The sequence below is a fragment of the Thalassophryne amazonica genome, chromosome 2 (assembly GCF_902500255.1).
Source record: "Thalassophryne amazonica chromosome 2, fThaAma1.1, whole genome shotgun sequence".
NCBI classification, from domain to species: domain Eukaryota; kingdom Metazoa; phylum Chordata; class Actinopteri; order Batrachoidiformes; family Batrachoididae; genus Thalassophryne; species Thalassophryne amazonica.
The window spans coordinates 116,828,771-116,849,794 of NC_047104.1; positions in this window are offsets into that span (position 1 = coordinate 116,828,771).

Here is a 21,024-nt window from a genome sequence, read left to right on the forward strand (position 1 = left end):
TCTGGTTTTATTTATTTGCCTTGATCTGTTTTTGTCTGTTGGTTGCCTTCCTGTTCATTTATTTTCTTGTTGGACTTTTTCCTGCTTGGGTGTTTCTGTCTCTCTTGGTGGTGGGTGTTTCCCTCTCTCTCTCTCCCTGGTCACGCCCTCCTTCTGGTGCTTTCCACGCTCACATGCTTGCAATTTGCAGCTCATCACTTGGGTGTATACTGCATTCTACTTTGTTTCTTCACCAGATTGATGTGCCCTGTGACTTCTTACCATCTCTTGGTTTTGTATTCCATAGTCCTGCCTGCTTCATCCTGTTTTCGACCTCCTGCCCGTTTGTTCCAACCTTGCTTTAACCTGATGATTATATTACTGCTCTGTGTTTTTTGGACTGCCTTCCAGTGTACTGACCTTTGCTTACCACACCACTAAAGTTTTTCAACTAGACCTGTGTTTGTGAGCCTTGCATTTGTGTCCTAACCAACCCGCCTGTCAGTGTTCATGTATGGTTTGGCTTCATGAGGCCATGTTACATGAAAATTCAGTAAGGTATATCTTATATATTATATTCTAATTCTAAGGTGGAACTATGCCAGTATACAAAGGTATATCTAAATATCTAAAAAGGAAGAGTAAAATAGGAGAGTAGAAAAGAGTAGAGTAGAGCCACTTTGGTGCCTGGTCTTGAGAACCAGGGATGGTAGGTTGAAAAGTTTTTTTTATCCCATGGGAACTCTCCCTACCCACCCAAGCAGCTCAAGAAAAAGGTATATAATATAATAAGTAATAAGACATAAGAAGGATCAGACATCACAGGAGAAGATTGTTATCAAACACAAAAGAACCAATTTTTGTAAGCTACGATGAACATTGCTAAGGCCGGCTAGATAAGATAATGTTAGCTGTTAGGTATAACTAATTGTACCCCACTCCTCCAATATTTACTTAAATATAACAATATTAAAAAGGGGGGGACAAGAAAAAGTAAAGCGTGTAGAAATGTATATGGAGACATAAGTACATATGTTTGCAGAAAAGAGAAAAACGGCGGCCGTTTTAATCACCAAACCTGCAGCTGCCAGCGTTACACGTCTTGCTGTTTCTTCTTCTTCTGCTTATATTTCTAACACAGTATTCAGTAGCTTTGCCCTCGTGTGGGAACACATGTAATTACAGCTGATCATCCCAGTAACCACTTAAAGCGTTAAACATTAAACTGGCATATATATGTGTGTGTGTGTGTGTGTATACATGTATATGTTCAAATGCTTACGAGTGTGTGAAAATAAATTTCCTTTATCATAATACATATGCAACACAAACATTGCAGGTTGATTATACATAGTACAGAGCAAAATTCATTCAGCTATGTTAGTACAATGAGAAATACTACAAAGAACATCAGCACACACAAAATGGAAACAAAGTAAATATTTAATCATTACTGCAACTCAAAGTGTTTAGACCTCGTTTATACTCTGACACATGATTTAAGCATTCTTCCAACTGAGTTTGCACAAATTCACCATGAGTGAGGATAAGTGGTAATCCAGGTAGGCCAATGTTCCTAGTTGAAAAACGTGTACTAAATGATGCAATTTTTGTTTAGAGATTTCCACAACTGTGATTTCCAAAGATATGCAGAGGTACGTCACCTTGGCTTCAAAGAGTAAAAGCACATAGTTGTCCCATACCCCCACTAAACCAGCTGATTCTAGTCATTTCAACTCTTCAGGCAGGCAAATTAACTAATTAGTGAAATCACCTCTTATGTGCTTGGGTACAAGTGATACGGCGTGCAATTTTTACTCACTGATGCCTGGGTTTTCCACCTCTGTCCATATCTGAGTCAGGCCAAAAACTGTACTTAAAGTTGAGCAGTTTGAAGTCACGATGTTGGTACACAAGCTTCAGGTTTTCAGAATTTTGTGCATAGTTGGCAGTTGTTGCCCCCTGACACCCTACATGGGCAATGTGCAATACGAGGGGTGTTCAATAAGTAATGCCCCTGACCCACTTCCAGTTGTTTGTTGCATGTGCAATTATTATATCTCTATGGATTAAGTGGCAAATTACAGCTTTGAACTAATTGTGGTTTCTGATTTACAGGTGCTTGAATGGAGTCAAGTGTGAAATGGAGCCTGTTGAGTGTCGAGCAGTGATCCAGTTTTTGTATTTGAAAGGACGCACACCACGGGAGACTTTTGATGAAATGAAAGTAACTTATGGTGATAATGCCCCATCATATGACCTTGTAAAACGCTGGCATTGTGAATTCAAACATGCTCGGAACTCTGTGGAAACAGCTCCCAGATCTGGTCGCCCCCCTTCTGCCATTGATGAGGCATCTGTCCGTCAAGTTGAGGCTGCCATTTTGGAAGATCAACGCATAACTATTCTTCAAATAGCCCAAGAGGTCAAGATTAGTACAGGGTCTGTGGAAACTATCATTCATGACCATTTGCATATGCATAAGGTGTCTGCCAGATGGATTCCCAGGTTGCTCACACCTTTCCAGAAGCAAGAACGCATCGAGTGCTCAAGGATGAATTTGGAGATGTGCCAAGAAGATGAGTCAAAGTTTTTCAAAAGACTGATTACAGAATGAAACCTGGTCCATCACTATGATCCAGAGACCAAAGCCCAGTCAATGCAGTGGAAGCACCTTGACTCACCTCCTCCAAAGAAGGCAAGGGTGTAGCCCTCCGCTGGCAAGGTCATGCTCACAGTCTTCTGGGACCAGGACGGAGTAGTGATGACAGATTTCCTTGGGTACCACAATTAAGGAGCCTATTATGCTTCACTTTTGAGGAAATTAAGAGAAGCTATCAAAATCAAGAGGCGGGGCAAGATCAGCAAAGGCATCCTCCTCCTGCAGGACAACACTCAGTCCACAACTCGCATGGCCAGATCAGAAGCACAGGCGTGTGGCTATGAACTCCTCCCCCATCCCCCCTACTCTCCTGACCTTGCACCCTCTGACTTTCACTCTTCCCAGCCATGAAGTTGTTTTTGAAAGAAAGCATTTCCCAGATGATGCAGCCTTGATTTCTGAAGTCACATCGTGGTTGGAGGACCAACCTGGGGTGTTGTACAAAAACGGTCTCCAGAGCTGCATCAAACGATGGGAGAAATGTAACTCTGGGTGGTTCCTATGTAGAAAAAGGCTAATAACTGTGCCAAGTTTCATTCCTCTATGCTATGGGAAGTATTTTATCTATTTATTGATTACATTTTTAACCCTTATATATTTTTAATATTGCAATATTTTTTATCATCATCACCATCATTCACTCACTTTTTAACTTTAATGCTTGGTTGCTGTTTCAGGCAGCGTCATCAGCCTGTTCAAGCGAAAAACCTCCACATTTCAGGCTCTAGTGATCCAGGACGTCGTGAGAGAACAGAGAGTTTCAGAAGAAGTCGGTTTCAGCATTTTATCGGATATTCACTGTTAAAGATTTTTTTAATGAAAGACGTGCGGACGGGTCCGCGCGTCGGGACGCAGCCGGTGCGGTGCGGCGGCACAGGAAAAAACACCTCCGTGTTGATAACCATTTGTAAAACAGGCGGCTTTTGATGGCTTTCAGTGGAGTGAGTATATGAGAAATTGTTTAACAGGCAGGACATGTTCCAATTGTCCTAAGGCTTTCAACAGAGGTTTTTCCTGTGGCGGAGCGTCACGGCGGCTGCGTCCCGACGCGCGGACCCGTCCGCACGTCTTTCATTAAAAAAATCTCCTTAACAGTGGAATATCCGGATAAAATGCTGAAACCGATTCTGAAATTCTCTGTTCTCTCACGACGTCCCGGATCAATAGAACCTGAAATGTGGAGGTTTTCAGCTTGAACAGGCTGACGACAGCGGCTGAGAGCGCTGCACGACGTCTCGCACCGTGGGAAGTCCTTAAGCGACGTATCACCTCAAAATCTCTCATCAGCCGTTAAAATTTTCCACTGAAAACCAGCTTAATTTTTCGAACCGTGTCCACTTCGATGTGTCTCACAGGTTTAGAAAAAATTTTGAATCAAACAAAGCGCCAGTCTCTCAGCAACTTCTCAGACAAAGGAATTCCGACGAGGGGCTGGACGACTCCTCCCACAAGGCTGTGCTCACAGGCGAATGACGTCACCGACAGGCGTGGAAAAACTCACGCATGCGCACGAGGGTTCAAGCATGTCTGACGTAAAAACATATGAATGAAATCCATATAGTTTTTGAAAAAAATAAAAGGGCCGTACTTATTGACAGCCCACGTATTTGGTTTTGTTCCTATGATGCTGTTTTCTTTGTCGTAAAAAGCCACAAAAAGCCACAAACCAATGGTAGACGAACCTAGACATTAAAAAGAAGAGTAGATGCCACATTGGTTGCTGTGGCGCAAGGCACAAGAATGCGGGCTGCGCTCTTGGAGCGGTCATGGTAGTGATTCTATACACAATGCACAGTGAAGTTTTGATTTTATAATCTTATTTTCTTTTTAATCTTCTAACATAATATGTGTGAAATACCAAATGTTCCAATACTTTTGGAGGCACTCATCATAAGGTTAGGATAACCTTATGATGAGTGCAAATTGAGTGTGGTATTATTACTGTTTTGTTTGAGAATGTTTAATTTTTCACTGTTACTGCACATTGTGTGAAATCATAGTCAATCTTTTATCATATCGATATGACAATATTGAGATACGATAATTTGGCCATATTGTACAGCCCTACTGTCAACTAGCTGACAACTTTGAATATTAATTTACATCTACATTAAAACTAATGCTTAAAGTGGAAGGAGGTTAAGATGACTGTAATTAGGGGGTCTGGAGCCCCCCCAGAAGCTGAAAGGTTTTAGTCATGGTCATGCTCCCCAGAACCATTTTACTGGTTAAAGTCTGAAGGACCTAAATGACATGGTGAGGAGTTTCCAGGCATGTGAGAGGCAAATAAAGAAAAATGCTTAAAAAGGCAGTGGGTCTTGGGGGGCTGAAAGGTTTAGCCATGCCAATGCTCCTCTGAAGCACTTGCTCAAATAAAGTCTGAAGGACCTAAATGACATGGTGAAATGCTGAAGAGCTTCACTCGTTTATGTCTGTGACATATACATATTATGTAAATAATGTATGAAACCTATATCCACTGTGAAACTAATTTTTTGCACTATCTTGCACTGGAAATGACTTAACATTCCCTCAAGTGTTTTTTTTGTTTTTTTTTTTTGTCACTACACTAACATCACAATCCTTTTTTTGTGTCAGTCAAATCTTTAGTTTTTATTTTTAAACATTTTATTGAATCATCACATTGTATTCACACTTCACAAACCCAGCTAAAACTGACATGGAAACAAGGCATCAGATTAAGACTATCAAGACAATCGCGAAAATTAATGACTTTAATAAAAACAGTAACACTAAAGAGAACCCCTCTGTCAGCCTGCGACCTTTAAAATACAACATTAAAACTCATAAGCCGTGCACCAGTGTTCACTGTTTATCTCTGTGACACAAATACAATAGCCCTTTCCCATTTCAGACATTGTACCTCATTACCAATCAGTGGTCCTACCTATCAGTCTCCAAAAAAAAAAAAATATAAATATATATATATATATATATATATATATATATATATATATATATATATAGGGCCTCTACTGGTGGTTGGCTCTCACTGCGGTATTGTATCACTTCCTGTTCCAGAGCACAGCGGTGTTTTGCTGTATCTGTTAGCTGTTTAATCTGCACAGTTAGATTGATCTAGATAACTAGATTACGATTTGTTTCAACAGTGTAATCTTCAAGTGCCTTAACTAAATCAAATCAAATCAATTTATTTATATAGCGCCAAATCACAACAAACAGTTGCCCCAAGGCGCTTTATATTGTAAGGCAAGGCCATACAATAATTACCGAAAAACCCCAACGGTCAAAACGACCCCTTGTGAGCAAGCACTGGCAACAGTGGGAAGGATAAACTCCCTTTTAACAGGAAGAAACCTCCAGCAGAACCAGGCTCAGGGAGGGGCAGTCTTCTGCTGGGACTGGTTGGGGCTGAGGGAGAGAACCAGGAAAAGACATGCTGTGGAAGAGAGCAGAGATCAATCACTAATGATTAAATGCAGAGTGGTGCATACAGAGCAAAAAGAGAAAGAAACACTCAGTGCATCATGGGAACCCCCAGCAGTCTAAGTCTATAGCAGCATAACTAAGGGATGGTTCAGGGTCACCTGATCCAGCCCTAACTATAAGCTTTAGCAAAAAGGAACGTTTTAAGCCTAATCTTAAAAGTAGAGAAGGTGTCTGTCTTCCTGATCTGAATTGGGAGCTGGTTCCAGAGGAGGAGCCTGAAAGCTGAAGGCTCTGCCTCCCATTCTACTCTTACAAACCATAGGAACTACAAGTAAGCCTGCAGTCTGAGAGCGAAGCGCTCTAGGGGTGATATGGTACTATGAGGTCCCTAAGATAAGATGGGACCTGATTATTCAAAACATTATAAGTAAGAAGAAGAATTTAAATTCTATTCTAGAATTAACAGGAAGCCAAAGAAGAGAGGACAATATGGGTGAGATATGCTCTCTCCTTCTAGTCCATGTCAGTACTCTAGCTGCAGCATTTTGAATTAACTGAAGGCTTTTCAGGGAACTTTTAGGACAACCTGAATAAGGAATTACAATAGTCCAGCCTAGAGGAAATATGCATGAATTAGTTTTTCAGCATCACTCTGAGACAAGACCTTTCTAATTTTAGAGATATTGTGCAAATGCAAAAAAGCAGTCCTACATATTTGTTTAATATGCGCATTGAATGACATATCCTGATCAAAAATGACTCCAAGATTTCTCACAGTATTACTAGAGGTCAGGGTAATGCCATCCAGAGTAAGGATTGTTAGACACCATGTTTCTAAGATTTGTGGGGCCAAGTACAATAACTTCAGTTTTATCTGAGTTTAAAAGCAGGAAATTAGAGGTCATCCATGTCTTTATGTCAGTAAGACAATCCTGCAGTTTAGCTAATTGGTGTGTGTCCTCTGGCTTCATGGATCGATAAAGCTGGGTATCATCTGTGTAACAATGAAATTTAAGCAATGCTGTCTAATAATACTGCCTAAGGGAAACATGTATAAGTGAATAAAATTGGTCCTAGCACAGAACCTTGTGGAACTCCATAATTAACCTTAGTCTGTGAAGAAGATTCCCCATTTACATGAACAAATTGTAATCTATTAGATAAATATGATTCAAACCACAGCACAGTGCCTTTAATACCTATGGCATGCTCTAATCGTAATAAATTTTATGGTCAACAGTATCAAAAGCAGCACTGAGGTCTAACAGAACAAGCACAAAGATGAGTCCACTGCCTGAGGCCATAAGAAGATCATTTGTAACCTTCACTAATGCTGTTTCTGTAATATGATGGATTCTAAAACCTGACTGAAACTCTTCAATAGACCATTCCTCTGCAGATGATCAGTTAGCTGTTTACAACTACCCTTTCAAGAATTTTTGAGAGAAAAGGAAGGTTGGAGATTGGCCTATAATTAGCTAAGATAGGGGTCAAGTGATGGCTTTTTAAGTAATGGTTTAATTACTGCCACCTTAAAAGCCTGTGGTACATAGCCAACTAATAAAGATAGATTGATCATATTAAGATCGAAGCATTAATAATGGTAGGGCTTCCTTGAGCAGCCTGGTAGGAATGGGGTCTAATAGACTGTTGATGGTTTGGAGGAAGTAACTAATGAAAAAACTCGACAGAACAATCGAGAAAGAGTCTAACCAAATACCGGCATCACTGAAAGCAGCCAAAGAGAACGATATGTCTTTGGGATGGTTATGAGTAATTTTTCTCTAATAGTTAAATTTTATTAGCAAAGAAAGTCATGAAGTCATTACTAGTTAAAGTTAAAGGAATACTCGGCTCAATAGAGCTCTGACTCTTTGTCAGCTGGCTACAGTGCTGAAAGAAACCTGGGTTGTTCTTATTTTCTTCAATTAGTGATGAGTAGTAAGATGTCCTAGCTTACGGAGGGCTTTTTTTTATAGAGCAACAGACTTTTTCCAGGCTAAGTGAAGATCTTCTAAATTAGTGAAACGCCATTTCCTCTCCAACGTACGGGTTATCTGCTTTAAGCTGCGAGTTGTGAGTTATACCACGGAGTCAGGCACTTTGATTTAAGGCTCTCTTTTTCAGAGGAGCTAAGCATCCAAAGTTGTCTTCAATGAGGATGTAAAACTTGACGGATACTCTATCTCACTCACAGAGTTTAGGTAGCTACTCTGCACTGTGTGGTATATGGCATTAGAGAACATAAAGAAGGAATCATATCCTTAACCTAGTTACAGCGCTTTCTGAAAGACTTCTAGTGTAATTAAACTTATTCCCCACTGCTGGGTAGTCCATCAGAGTAAATGTTATTAAGAAATGATCAGACAGAAGGGGGTTTTCAGGGAATACTGTTAAGTCTTCAATTTCCATACCATAAGTCAGAACAAGATCTAAGGTATGATTAAAGTGGTGGGTGGACTCATTTACATTTTGAGCAAAGCCAATCGAGTCTAACAATAGATTAAATGCAGTGTTGAGGCTGTCTTTCTCAGCATTGTGTGGATGTTAAAATCGCCCACTATAATTATCTTATCTGAGCTAAGCACTAAGTCAGACAAAAGGTCCAAAAATTCACAGAGAAACTCACAGTAACAACCAGGTGGATGATAGAGCAAACAAATAAACTGGTTTTTGGGACTTCCAATTTGGATGGACAAGACTAAGAGTCAAGCTTTCAAATGAATTAAAGCTCTGTCTGGGTTTTTGATTAATTAATAAGCCGGAGTGGAAGATTGCTGCTAATCCTCCGCCTGGCCCGTGCTACGAGCGTTCTGACAGTTAGTGTGTCTCGGGGGTTTAAATCATTTGAACTAACAATTCATCCTGCTGTAACCAGGTTTCTGTAAGGCAGAATAAATCAATATGTTGATCAATTATTATATCAATTACTAACAGGGACTTAGAAGAGAGAGATCTAATGTTTAATAGACCACATTTAACTGTTTAGTCTGTGGTGCAGTTGAAAGTACTATATTATTTTTTCTTTTTGAATTTTTATGCTTAAATAGATTTTTGCTGGTTATTAGTGGTCTGGGAGCAGGCACCGTCTCTACGGGGATGGGGTAATGAGGGGATGGCAGGGGGAGAGAAGCTGCAGAGAGGTGGTAAGACAAAATTCTGCTTCCTGGTCCCAACCTGGATAGTCACGGTTTGGAGGATTTAAGAAAATTGGCCGATTTCTAGAGATGAGAGCTGCTCCATCCAAAGTGGATGGATGCCGTCTCTCCTAACAAGACCAGGTTTTCCCTAGAAGGTTTGCCAATTATCTATGAAGCCCACCTCATTTTTTGGACACCACTCAGACAGTCAACAATTCAGGGAGAACATGCGGCAAACATGTCACTCCCGGTCCGATTGGGAGGGCCCAGAGAAAACTACAGAGTCCGACAATGTTTTGCAAAGTTACACACCGATTCAATGTTAATTTAGTGACCTCCGATTGGCGTAACCGGTGTCATTACTGCCGACGTGAATTACAATCTTACCAAATTTGCTTAGCCTTAGCCAGCAGTTTCAAATTTCCTTCAATGTCGCCTGCTCTGGCCCCCGGAAGATAATGACTATGGTTGCTGGTGTCGCTAACTTCACATTTCTCAAAAACGAGTCGCCAAAAACCAGAGTTTGATCCTCGGCGGGTGTGTCGCCGAGTGGGGAAAAACGGTTAGAAATGTGAACGGGTTGGCGGTGTACACGGGGCTTCTGTTTAGGCTACGCTTCCTCCTCACAGTCACCCAGTCGGCCTGCTTTCCCGGCTGCTCGGATCTGCTGGAAGGGAACTAACGGCGGCTAAGCTACCTTGGTCCGCACCGACTACAGGGGCCTGGCTAGCTGTAGAATTTGCCACGGTGCAGAGCTGAGTCTCCAATTCGCCCAGCCTGGCCTCCAAAGCTACGAATAAGCTACACTATTACAAGTACAATTACTGCAAAGTAGGCTGAGGATAACTAAACATTTCACACCAGAGAAGAAAAGTGCGGGAGAGACAGGAGAAGCACCATGCTAAACGGCTAAGAGCTAGTAGCTGCGCTAAGCTAGCGGATTCCTAAAAACACACAAAGTGAATAATGTGTAAATAATTTAGAGGTGATCAGCAGGGAGTGCTTTATTTAAGGCACGTGAAGATTGCACTGTGAAACAAATCATTATCTAGATCAATCTAACTGCACAGATTAAAAGCTAACAGATACAGCAAAACACCGCTGTGCTCCGGAACAAGAAGTGATACAATACCGCAGTGACAGCAAACCACCAGTAGGCACTCCCTAAGCAAGTAAGCACTCCTCTGCTGAAATCACCTCTAAATTATTTACACATTATTCACTTTGTGTGTTTTAAGGAATCCGCTAGCTTAGCACAGCTACTAGCTCTTAGACGGTTTAGCATGGTGGCTTCTCCTGTCTCCGCACTTTTCTGCTCTGGGTGTGAAATGTTTAGTTATTCCTCGGTCTCCTTTAGCAGTAATGGTTCTTGTATAAGTGTAGCTTATTCGTAGCTTGGAGGCCAGGCGGGGCGAATGGGAGACTCGGCTCCGCCCGTGGAAAATCCTACAGCTAGCCAGGACCCTGTAGTCAGTGCGGACCAAGGTAGCGTAGCCGCCATTAGCTGTCCTCCAGCAGATCCCGAGCAGCGGGAAAGCAGACCGACTGGGTGACTGTGAGGAGGAAGAAGTCCTAAACAGAAGCCCCGTACCACCGCAACCCGTTCACATCTCTAACCATTTTCCCACTCGGCGACCACACCGACGAGGAACAACTCTGGTTATTGGCGACTCTGTTTGAGAAATGTGAAGTTAGCACACACCAGCAACCATAGTCAATTGTCTTCTGGGGGCCAGAGCAGGCATTGAGGAAATTTGAAATGCTGGCAAAGGCTAAGCGTAAATTGGTAAGATTGTAATTCACGTCGGCAGTAATGACACCCGGTTACGCCAATTGGAGGTCACTAAAATTAAATTGAATCGGTGTGTAACTTTGCAAAAACAATGTCGGACTCTGTAGTTTCTCTGGGCCCTCCAATCAGACCGGGAGTGACATGTTTAGCCGCATGTTCTCCCTGAATTGCTGGCTGTCTGAGTGGTGTCCAAAAAATTAGGTGGGCTTCATAGATAATTGGCAAAGCTTCTGGGGAAAACCTGGTCTTGTAGGAGAGCGGCATCCATCCCACTTTGGATGGAGCAGCTCTCATTTCTAGAATCTGGCCATTTTCTTAAATCCTCCAAACCGTGACTATCCAGGTGGGGGACAGGAAGCAGAGTTCTTCTATCCCACTGCCATCCCTCATTACCCCATCCCGTAGAGACGTGCCTGCTCCAGACCACCAATAACCAGCAAAAATCTATTTAAGCATAAAATTCAAAAGAAAAAATAATATAGCACCTTCAACTGCACCACAGACTAAACAGTTAAATGGGTCTATTAAACATTAGACTCTCTTCTCAGTCCCGTTAGTAAACTGATAATAATGATCAACATATTGATTTATTCTGCTTACAGAAACCATGGTTACAGCAGGATGAATATGTTAGTTAAATGAGTCAACACCCCTGAGTCACAATAACTGCCAGAATGCTCGTAGCACGGGCCGAGGCGGAGGATAGCAGCAATCTTCCACTCCAGCTTATTATTAATCAAAAAACCCAGACAGAGCTTTATTCATTTGAAAGCTTGACTCTTAGTCTTGTCCATCCAAATTGGAAGTCCCAAAAACAGTTTTATTTGTTATTATCTATCGTCCACCTGCTCGTACTGTGAGTTTCTCTGTGAATTTCGGACCTTTGTCTGACTTAGTGCTTTGCTCAGATAAGATAATTATAGTGGGCGATTTTAACATCCACACAGATGCTGAATGACAGTCTCAACACTGCATTTAATCTATTGTTAGACTCGATTGGCTTTGCTAAAATGTAAATGAGTCCACCCACCACTTTAATAATACTTTAGATCTTGTTCTGACTTATGGTATGGAAATTGAAGACTTAACAGTATCCCTGAAAACCCCCTTCTGTCTGATCATTTCTTATAACATTTACATTTACTCTGATGGATTACCCAGCAGTGGGGAATAAGTTTCATTACAGTAGAAGTCTTCAGAAAGCACTGTAATTAGGTTTAAGGATATGATTCCTTGTCGTTCTCCAATGCCACATACCAACAGTGCAGAGTAGCTACTTAAACTCTGTGAGTGAGATAGATTATCTCGTCAATAGTTTTACTCCTCATTGAGGACAACTTTGGATGCTGTAGCTCCTCTGAAAAGAGAGCCTTAAATCAGAAGTGCCTGACTCGTGGTAACTCACAAACTGCAGCTTAAAGCAGATAACCCGTAAGTTGTAGAGGAAATGGCGTCTCATAATTTAGAAGATCTCACTTAGCCTGGAAAAAGAGTCTGTTGCTCTATAAAAAAGCCCTCCGAAAGCTAGGACATCTTACTACTCATCACTAATTGAAGAAAATAAGAACAACCCCAGGTTTCTTTTCAGCACTGTAGCCAGGCTGACAAAGAGTCAGAGCTCTATTGCGCCGAGTATTCCTTTAAGTTTAAGTTATCTTTGGCTGCTTTCAGTGATGCCGGTATTGGTTAGACTCTTTCTCTCCGATTGTTCTGTCTGAGTTATTTTCATTAGTTACTTCCTCCAAACAATCAACATGTCTATTAGACCCATTCCTACCAGGCTGCTCAGGAAGCCCTAATTAATTAATGCTTTATCTTAAATATGATCAATCTATCTTATTAGTGGGCTATGTACCACAGGCTTTTAAGGTGGCAGTAATTAACCATTACTTAAAAAGCCATCACTTGACCCAGCTATCTTAGCTAATATAGGCCAATCTCCAACCTTCCTTTTCTCTCAAAAATCTTGAAAGGGTAGTTGTAAAACAGCTAACTGATCATCTGCAGAGGAATGGTCTATTTGAAGAGTTTCAGTCAGGTTTTAGAATTCATCATAGTACAGAAACAGCAATAGTGAAGGTTACAAATGATCTTCTTATGGCCTCAGACGTGGACTCATCTCTGTGCTTGTTCTGTTAGACCTCAGTGGCTTTTGATACTGTGACCATAAATTTTATTATAGTGATTAGAGCATGCCATAGGTATTAAGGCACTGCGCTGCGGTTGTTTGAATCTATTTATCTAATAGATCAATTGGTTCATGTAAATGGGGAATCTTCTTCACAGCTAAGGTTAATTATGGAGTTCCACAAGGTTCTGTGCTAGAAACCAATTTATTCACTTTATACATGCTTCCCTTAGGCAGTATTATTAGACAGCATTGCTTAAATTTCATTGTTACGCAGATGATACCCACTTTATCTATCCATGAAGCAGAGGACACATACCAATTAGCTAAACTGCAGGATTGTCTTACAGACATAAAGACATGGATGACCTCTAATTTCCTGCTTTTAAACTCAGATAAACTGAAGTTATTGTACTTGGCCCCACAAACATGGTGTCTAACCAGATCCTTACTTGGATGGCATTACCCTGACCTCTAGTAATACTGTGAGAAATCTTGGAGCCATTTTTGATCAGGATATGTCATTCAATGCGCATATTAAACAAATATGTAGGACTGCTTTTTTGCTTGCGCAATATCTCTAAAATCAGAAAGGTCTTGTCTCAGAGTGATGCTGAAAAACTAATTCATGCTTATTTCCTCTAGGCTGGACTATTGTAATTCATTATATCAGGTTGTCCTAAAAGTTCCCTGAAAAGCCTTCAGTTAATTCAAAATGCTGCAGTAGAGTATGACAGGGACTAGAAGGAGAGAGCATATCTCACCCATATTGGCTCTTTTCATTGGCTTCCTGTTAATTCTAGAAGAGAATGAATAATCAGGTCCCATCTCTATCTTAGGGACTCATAGTACCATATCAGCCCAATAGAGCGCTTCGCTCTCAGACTGCAGGTTTATTGTAGTCTTAGGGTTTGTAAGAGTAGAATGGAGGCAGAGCTTCAGCTTTCAGGCTCCTCTCCTCTGCAACCAGCTCCCAATTCGGATCAGGGAGACAGAACCTTCTACTTTTAAGATTAGGCTTAAAACTTCCTTTTTGCTAAAGCTTATAGTTAGGGCTGGATCAGGTGACCCTGAACCTCCCTTAGTTATGCTGCTATAGACTTAGACTGTGGGGGGTTCCATGATGCACTGAGTGTTTCTCTCTTTTGCTCTGTATACACCATGCATTTAATCATTAGTGATTGATATCTCCTCCCCTCCCAGCATGTCTTTTTCCTGGTTTCTCCCTCAGCCCCAACCAGTCCCAGCAGAAGACTGCCCCTCCCTGAGCCTGGTTCTGCTGGAGGTTTCTTCCTGTAAAAGGGAGTTTTCCTTCCCACTGTCGCCAAGTGCTTGCTCACAGGGGGTCGTTTTGACGTTGGGGTTTTCCATAATTATGTATGGCTTTGCCTTACAATATAAAGCGCCTTGGGGCAACTGTTTGTTGTGATTTGGCGCTATAAATAAAATGATTTGATTGATATATCTAATATATTAGATATATATATATATATATATATATATATAATATAGATATATATATATATATATATATATATATATATTTATATATATATGTAAACAGTACCCTGTGCATTTTCTATGTAAACAGTACCTTGTGCTATATAGCTATCCTCCACCCTTAGGCAATTCATTCTAAGGGATCATTTAGGTATTGTATAAACACGTAATGTTGAAATATGGTGAGCCTACCAACAAATTATGAATGACAGTAATTTCTCATGTGAACATTACATTACCCAACCCCACATCCTGGAACTACTTTGGTGTTGCACACACCAGTGGTGGGCACAGCTAACCCAAAAAAATTGCTATAACAGATAATGAGCTAACTGAAAAGTTATCTTTTATAAAGCTAAACGATAAACCCCCAAAAATTATCAGAAGCTACAGATAACCGATAACTTCCAGTGTGTCTCGGTACATTCCAACAAGGTGATTTTGAGTTTTAACACCACACGCTTTAGCAGCATCAAAGGCGACTACGCCAAACAATGAATCAGAACTTCTGTCTTATGCGTCATGCTCCTGGCAGAAAGTTACTGTTATACATGGCTTCCAGCACCGTAGAAATTTCAATTTTCAATTTATTTTCTTATATAGCACCAAATCACAAACAGAGTTGCCTCAAAGCGCTTCACACAGGTAAGTCTAACTTGCCAACCCAGAGCAACAGTGGTAAGGAAAAACCCTCTGAGGAAGAAACTCAAGCAGACCAGACTCAAAGGGGTGACCCTCTGCTTGGGCCATGCTAAAACATAAATTACAGACAATCACAGAACAATTCATGGACAAATATACAAGAATGCTATTTGCGCACAGGACAGGAGGATCGCCAACACGACTACAACTCCCATCTTGGACGGAGAGCTGCACCTTAAAGAGAGAGAAAAAACAGAATCAGGCATGAGAAAGACAAAAAATGCTGTATGATTTGCCAGCATTAAACAACAAGGAAAAACAGATAAATACTAACATGATCGCGGCCACTAGCCTAAACTTCACTAAAACACCCAGAATTTAGGTAAAGTTGAGGCCGGGGCTGCCAATTATTAATAAAGAATTAAAAGAGTAAAAAAGTGTAAAACAAAACTGTACCAGTATGCTAGCCATATGAAAGGGAAAATAAGTGCGTCTTAAGTCTGGACTTGAAAGTCTCCACAGAATCTGACTGTTATTGATGCAGGGAGATCATTCCACAGAACAGGGGCATGATAAGAGAAGCTCTGTGACCCGCAGACTTCTTATCCCTTAGGGACACAAAGAGTCCTGCACCCTGAGAACGTAAGCCGGGCGGTACGTAAGGTTTAATGTAGTCAGCTAGGTAGGGAGGTGCCAGTCCATGAATAATTTTATAGTTTAGTAGCAGAACCTTAAAAATCTGATCTCATTGGGACAGGAAGCCAGTGAAGAGATGCCAAATGGGTGTAATGTGGTCGAACTTTCTGCTTCGTGTCAAAAGTCTGGCTGCAGCATTTTGAACCAATTGGAGACCCCTAATGCTAGACTGCGGTAACCAGAAAATAGAACATTGCAGTAGTCCAATCTAGAAGTGCCCAAGGGGTGCTATATAAAGGGAGAAAAGCAGGGGGCCTAAGACAGACCCTGTGGATCCCAAATTAAGTCACTAAGGTTAGAGTTAGTGCTACTGTCAAAAACACAGTGAGAACGACAGGTCAAGTATGAGTCAGCCATGCAAGGGCACTCCAGTAATCCCAAAGTGATTTTCCAGCCTTATCAAGTAGAATATGATAATCACTGTATCAAATGCAGCACTGAGATTAACAGCAACAACCGTAGCGGTGTCAGAATTCATTGTAAGCAGAAGATCATTCACCACTTTTGTGAGAGCCATCTCTGTGGAATGATATTTTCTAAAAGCAGACGCAGTGGCTCAAAGAGATTTCTCGTAGACAGTCTACGAGCTGCCGTGACCACTTTTCCAGAATTTTAGAGAAAATGATAGAGTTGATATCGGCTGATAGTTTGTCAAAACACTAGGGTCAAGATTGGTTTCTTAGTAATGGTTTATCACTGCAGATTTGAAACATTAGGACAGATCCGAAGTTAAAGAAAGATGAATTAATTTCCAGCAGTCGGCCCAAGAGGTGCCACAGGTCCTAAACAGTTTGTGGTATAGGATCACACAAACAGGTTGTGCTTTTTGTTGACATTACGAGTTTTGTCAGCGCTAGTGAGATACTGTCAAATTATGGTAAAATCTAGGTAATACCTCAGTAGTGGCGCCCACATCAATAGCAGGGTGTAGTGGCTGGATTAAGGCATACCGGGATGTTAACCTGATGTCTTCTATTTTTCCCAAAATAATCAGGAAATCTTGCGTGTAAAAGGAGAGTGAACTACAGGTGGTTGTCATGCAAAGTGTTGCCACCGTGTTGACAAGAAACTTTGAGTTATGCTTGTTTTTGTTGATCAAATCAGAGTAGTAAGTCCGCTTTGTAGCATGCTTATAGTCTAAGATAGCATCACGCCACGCAAGGTGAAATACTTCTAATTTGAACGACGCCATTTCCATTCTAGACTCTTGCTTTATACTTGAGGTCACACAGATAATCATGATCCAAGGTGACTGTGATCAGTGGTGTCAAAAGTACACACAGTTGTTACTTAAGTAGAAGTACAGATGCAGTTTAAAAACACTCTGGTAAAAGTGAAGTATCAACTTGACCTCTTACTCAAGTAAAAGTGAAAAAGTATGTGCTCCAAACCTACTTAAAGTATAAAAGTATAAAGTAACCTTAAAAAAAAAAAAAAAGGTAGATGCCACTATATGAATTGAAAGCTAATTTAAAACTGTTTCATTCTACATGTGGCCCAGACCAAAACCCAAATTCCCCCAACACCACCTGCACGAAAATGTTCAATTCTAGAAGCTGTGAAATGCAATCTGGGACTATTCCAGATGATAAACTGGAGTGAGTGCAGCATCCATTAGTGAGAAAAAAAAAAACAACTTTCTTATTCAAATTCATCCAGTAGTATTCTGCTCTTACTAGGATGCAGCAGTTTTCTAGTTGGCAGATAGTTTGGAGGAAATCACTGAAGAATAACACATTGAAATATGGTTTGACCGAAGCAAACTGTCATTAAACTTAAATAAAACAGGGATGAAATGGAGGTTAGAGTCACTAGTGTCACAGGAAACACTTATTATTCTGTATTTATTTAGTATGTTCATTGTTAGTTGCTTTTATATTTATTTTCTGTTGTGTTTCTATTCAGGTTCCTTTTGTCTCTTCTCTGAAATGTCTATAATAATCAGATTATAACTATAAACAAAAATAAATTTAAGAAATATTACAATTTGAAAACAAATGCACCGAACGTGAAGACAGCGGGAACTGCTTCATGCTAACTTTTAACATTGAAAATGCCATAGACATGCTAACGCGTTATCGTCGCTCCCGTTTTTAAGTTATAAATACATCTATCACTGTTTCAGAAGACCATAACAGGTCGGTTTAACACAGAAAAGGTAAATAATACCACAGAAGTATGCTATTTAGGGTTTTAGCGGGGGAAAATTAAGCGAAAGAAAGAAAGAATAAATGAAACAATAGGTCGAAGCATTGCTTCAATCTGCGAACCACTGCTTGATTGGTTCAAAATCCATCCTTTATCTTCATTGATCCATTTTCTGATGTAGCAATTATGTTAAATATTTTTTTAAATTGACTTCAATTCTTTAATGTTGTTAAAGTTTGCATACAGACTTCTGCTGTTGAAATGGAGGATTGAAATTGTTATCCGTTTTAATGATCGATTAAACTGTCATCTGTATAATAGCAACAACTGTCATTGATATTTGAGAAGAAATTATGGGGGTCTATCGTGCTCCAAGTCCAGACATTGTGGTCTGTGTATTTAAATGTTCTCAGTTTAGTTTCCATGATCAGCAATCCTGTAAGTATATCTCTTGTCCAGATGTAGATGATGTAGTAGATGAATAGGTTCCTCTGGTCTGTGTCATGGTGTTGTGATGTGTTGTGTCCTCATACCTTATTGATCGTATTTGTCCAGTTCCTTGATGTTCCTGATTACCATAACCTTCGCTGTCTGGGTGTTCGTTCGTTTGATGAATGTTTTGCAGTTGGATGTCCATGTCTGTTGAATTTTTCCTGCTTTTTTAAGAGACGAGCTTTCCTGGCGATGTCTGTGTTCTTTGGTCAGATGTTCATTGATGAATACGTTTGTTCCTTTGAGTTTCCGTCCATTTTAACAATGCCAAGTTTAGGTTTCTGTTGACAAACCTCATTATAACAGCTAGCTTGTCTCCATCTCTCCTGGGCAGGGGGTGGCACGCTTCAATGTTATTACAGTCCATTTGAATACCTTAGATTGCAGGAAGTCAGACCTGTGTTCCACTGAGCTGGCTCTGCTCACTGCCTCCCTCCGCTGTCTTCTGACACGCCCGTGTGTAGGATCGAGGTTTAATATGAATTCCTGTAATAATACATCGTTCATCCTTGTGTACTGTTCCAACTCGCAACACGGTTCCAGCTGCACCAGACGCCAGTCTTTCTCAGCATTGGATCGGAGAGCCTTCACTTCTTCCACCAGCTCGTAATGGATTTCTGCTGCATTTTAACAACAGAGATTTCCTCAGACAAAAAGTCCAGGGACTTCTTGATCATCTCCTCCTCCGCCGTCAGTGCCTCTTCGGACCCATGGTCAGATAAATCCGCGCTGGCACCTCGGTAAAGCCGCGCGGTGGATGTGTGCTGGACCTCGGGCCTCGGTGAAGCCGAGCCGGTGGAACGCACTGACGCCTCGGGCTTCAGGTGGAGCCGCGCGGTGGATGTGCGCTGACCTCAGCAGCGCACATCCACGGCGCTGAAGCCAAGAGTAACGAGGCTGTGTTTTAAAATGTAAGGAATAGAAAGTACAGATACTTGTGTGAAATGTAATGAGTAGAAGTCAGAAGTAGGCAGAAAAATAAGTAATGGAGTAAAGTATAGATACCTAAAAAGTGTATAAGTACAGTAACGAAGTATTTGTACTTCGTTACTTGACACCTCTGCTGTGATTTGGGGGAGCGCGGTTTTAACACAGGTGGTGCAATCATGTCGAGTGTAGTTTTGAGCACTGAGTTTAAACTTTCACAGTTGTCTACTGACTGGGTATTGCAAATGTGAAGCTAAGACATCAGGCAGTCTAGCTTCGAGTCAGTCTTAGTGAGGAGTTGATGCATCGCGTAATGATATATAAGGTTGTGTTCTACTAAACACGGCAGCGAAACTGTAAAATAGTGAGTGATCGGACACCACTGATGTAAGAGCATGATGTCAATATTCATGACAGCAATACCACGTGCGAGAACCAGATAATGGGTATTCCACTAATGTGCGTCAAATCCCGAATGCATTGCCGAAATCCTAATGCATCCACAATTCCATAAATGATTTGCAGAGGGATCAGAAGGCTTATTTATATGAATGTTAAAGTCACCAATGATCAGAATGTTATTACATAGTTGAAAGTTAGAGATGAACGCACCAAATCATCTAAGCAGTGATTACAGTGACAAAGTAATATGACTGATTTTATTCTTCTGCCTTGGCAATGTGTAATATCCTGAGCAGAGACGAGAATCAGATGCTCAAACGAGTGATATTGTAACCCCCAACAACAATAAGCAAACCTAGATAAATAAGAGCAACACCCCGCCTTGCTTTGTATCACGAGGGACGTGACTAAATGTATATGCTGGTGGGCAGGCCTCATTTAAGGGGAGGACAGCTGTAGGTTAAGCAGGTTTCACATAGCCCAATCATATCTAAGTAATGATCAATAATAAATCATTGATCAACAATGATTTTGAGGACAGTGATCTTATGTAATGAGACCCAGTCTAAGGACCTCAGTGGGGTTGACAGTTGAACTGTTGGGTTTACGGGTGGTTCCAGAGTAGACATATAAGATGCCTAGAAGTAGGTTAGGTTTAAGACACTCCACGTGCATTTTAGGTAGCAGACACAAAATCTTTGCTATTGCTGGAACAACCACTGGGCCATCCTCAATTTCAACATCATCCAATATAGTAATGGGTATAAGTTTGGAAAGCATATCCTATGATTTTTATGGACACGACTATGGAAGCAGGCCACAGTCTCAACTTGTTGAAATTCCCTCCCTGGCAAATAAACTGCACTATCACCATAGTGGATTCTGCACTAAATTCCCCGCTAAGCTAATGGATTCCACACCCACATTTGTATAAGCCTTGCAGGGTCTCTAATCACCTGCTCCGGACCGGCTGTCGATTCCTAATGTTATCCTCCCTGTAGAGCTTATCTATGTTCGCAGACAAGATGCGCGCCTTCCCAGTAGGGTGGAGGCCGTCCGGCATCAGCAAGCCACGGCGGCCCCAGAATGAAGGCCAGTTATCAAT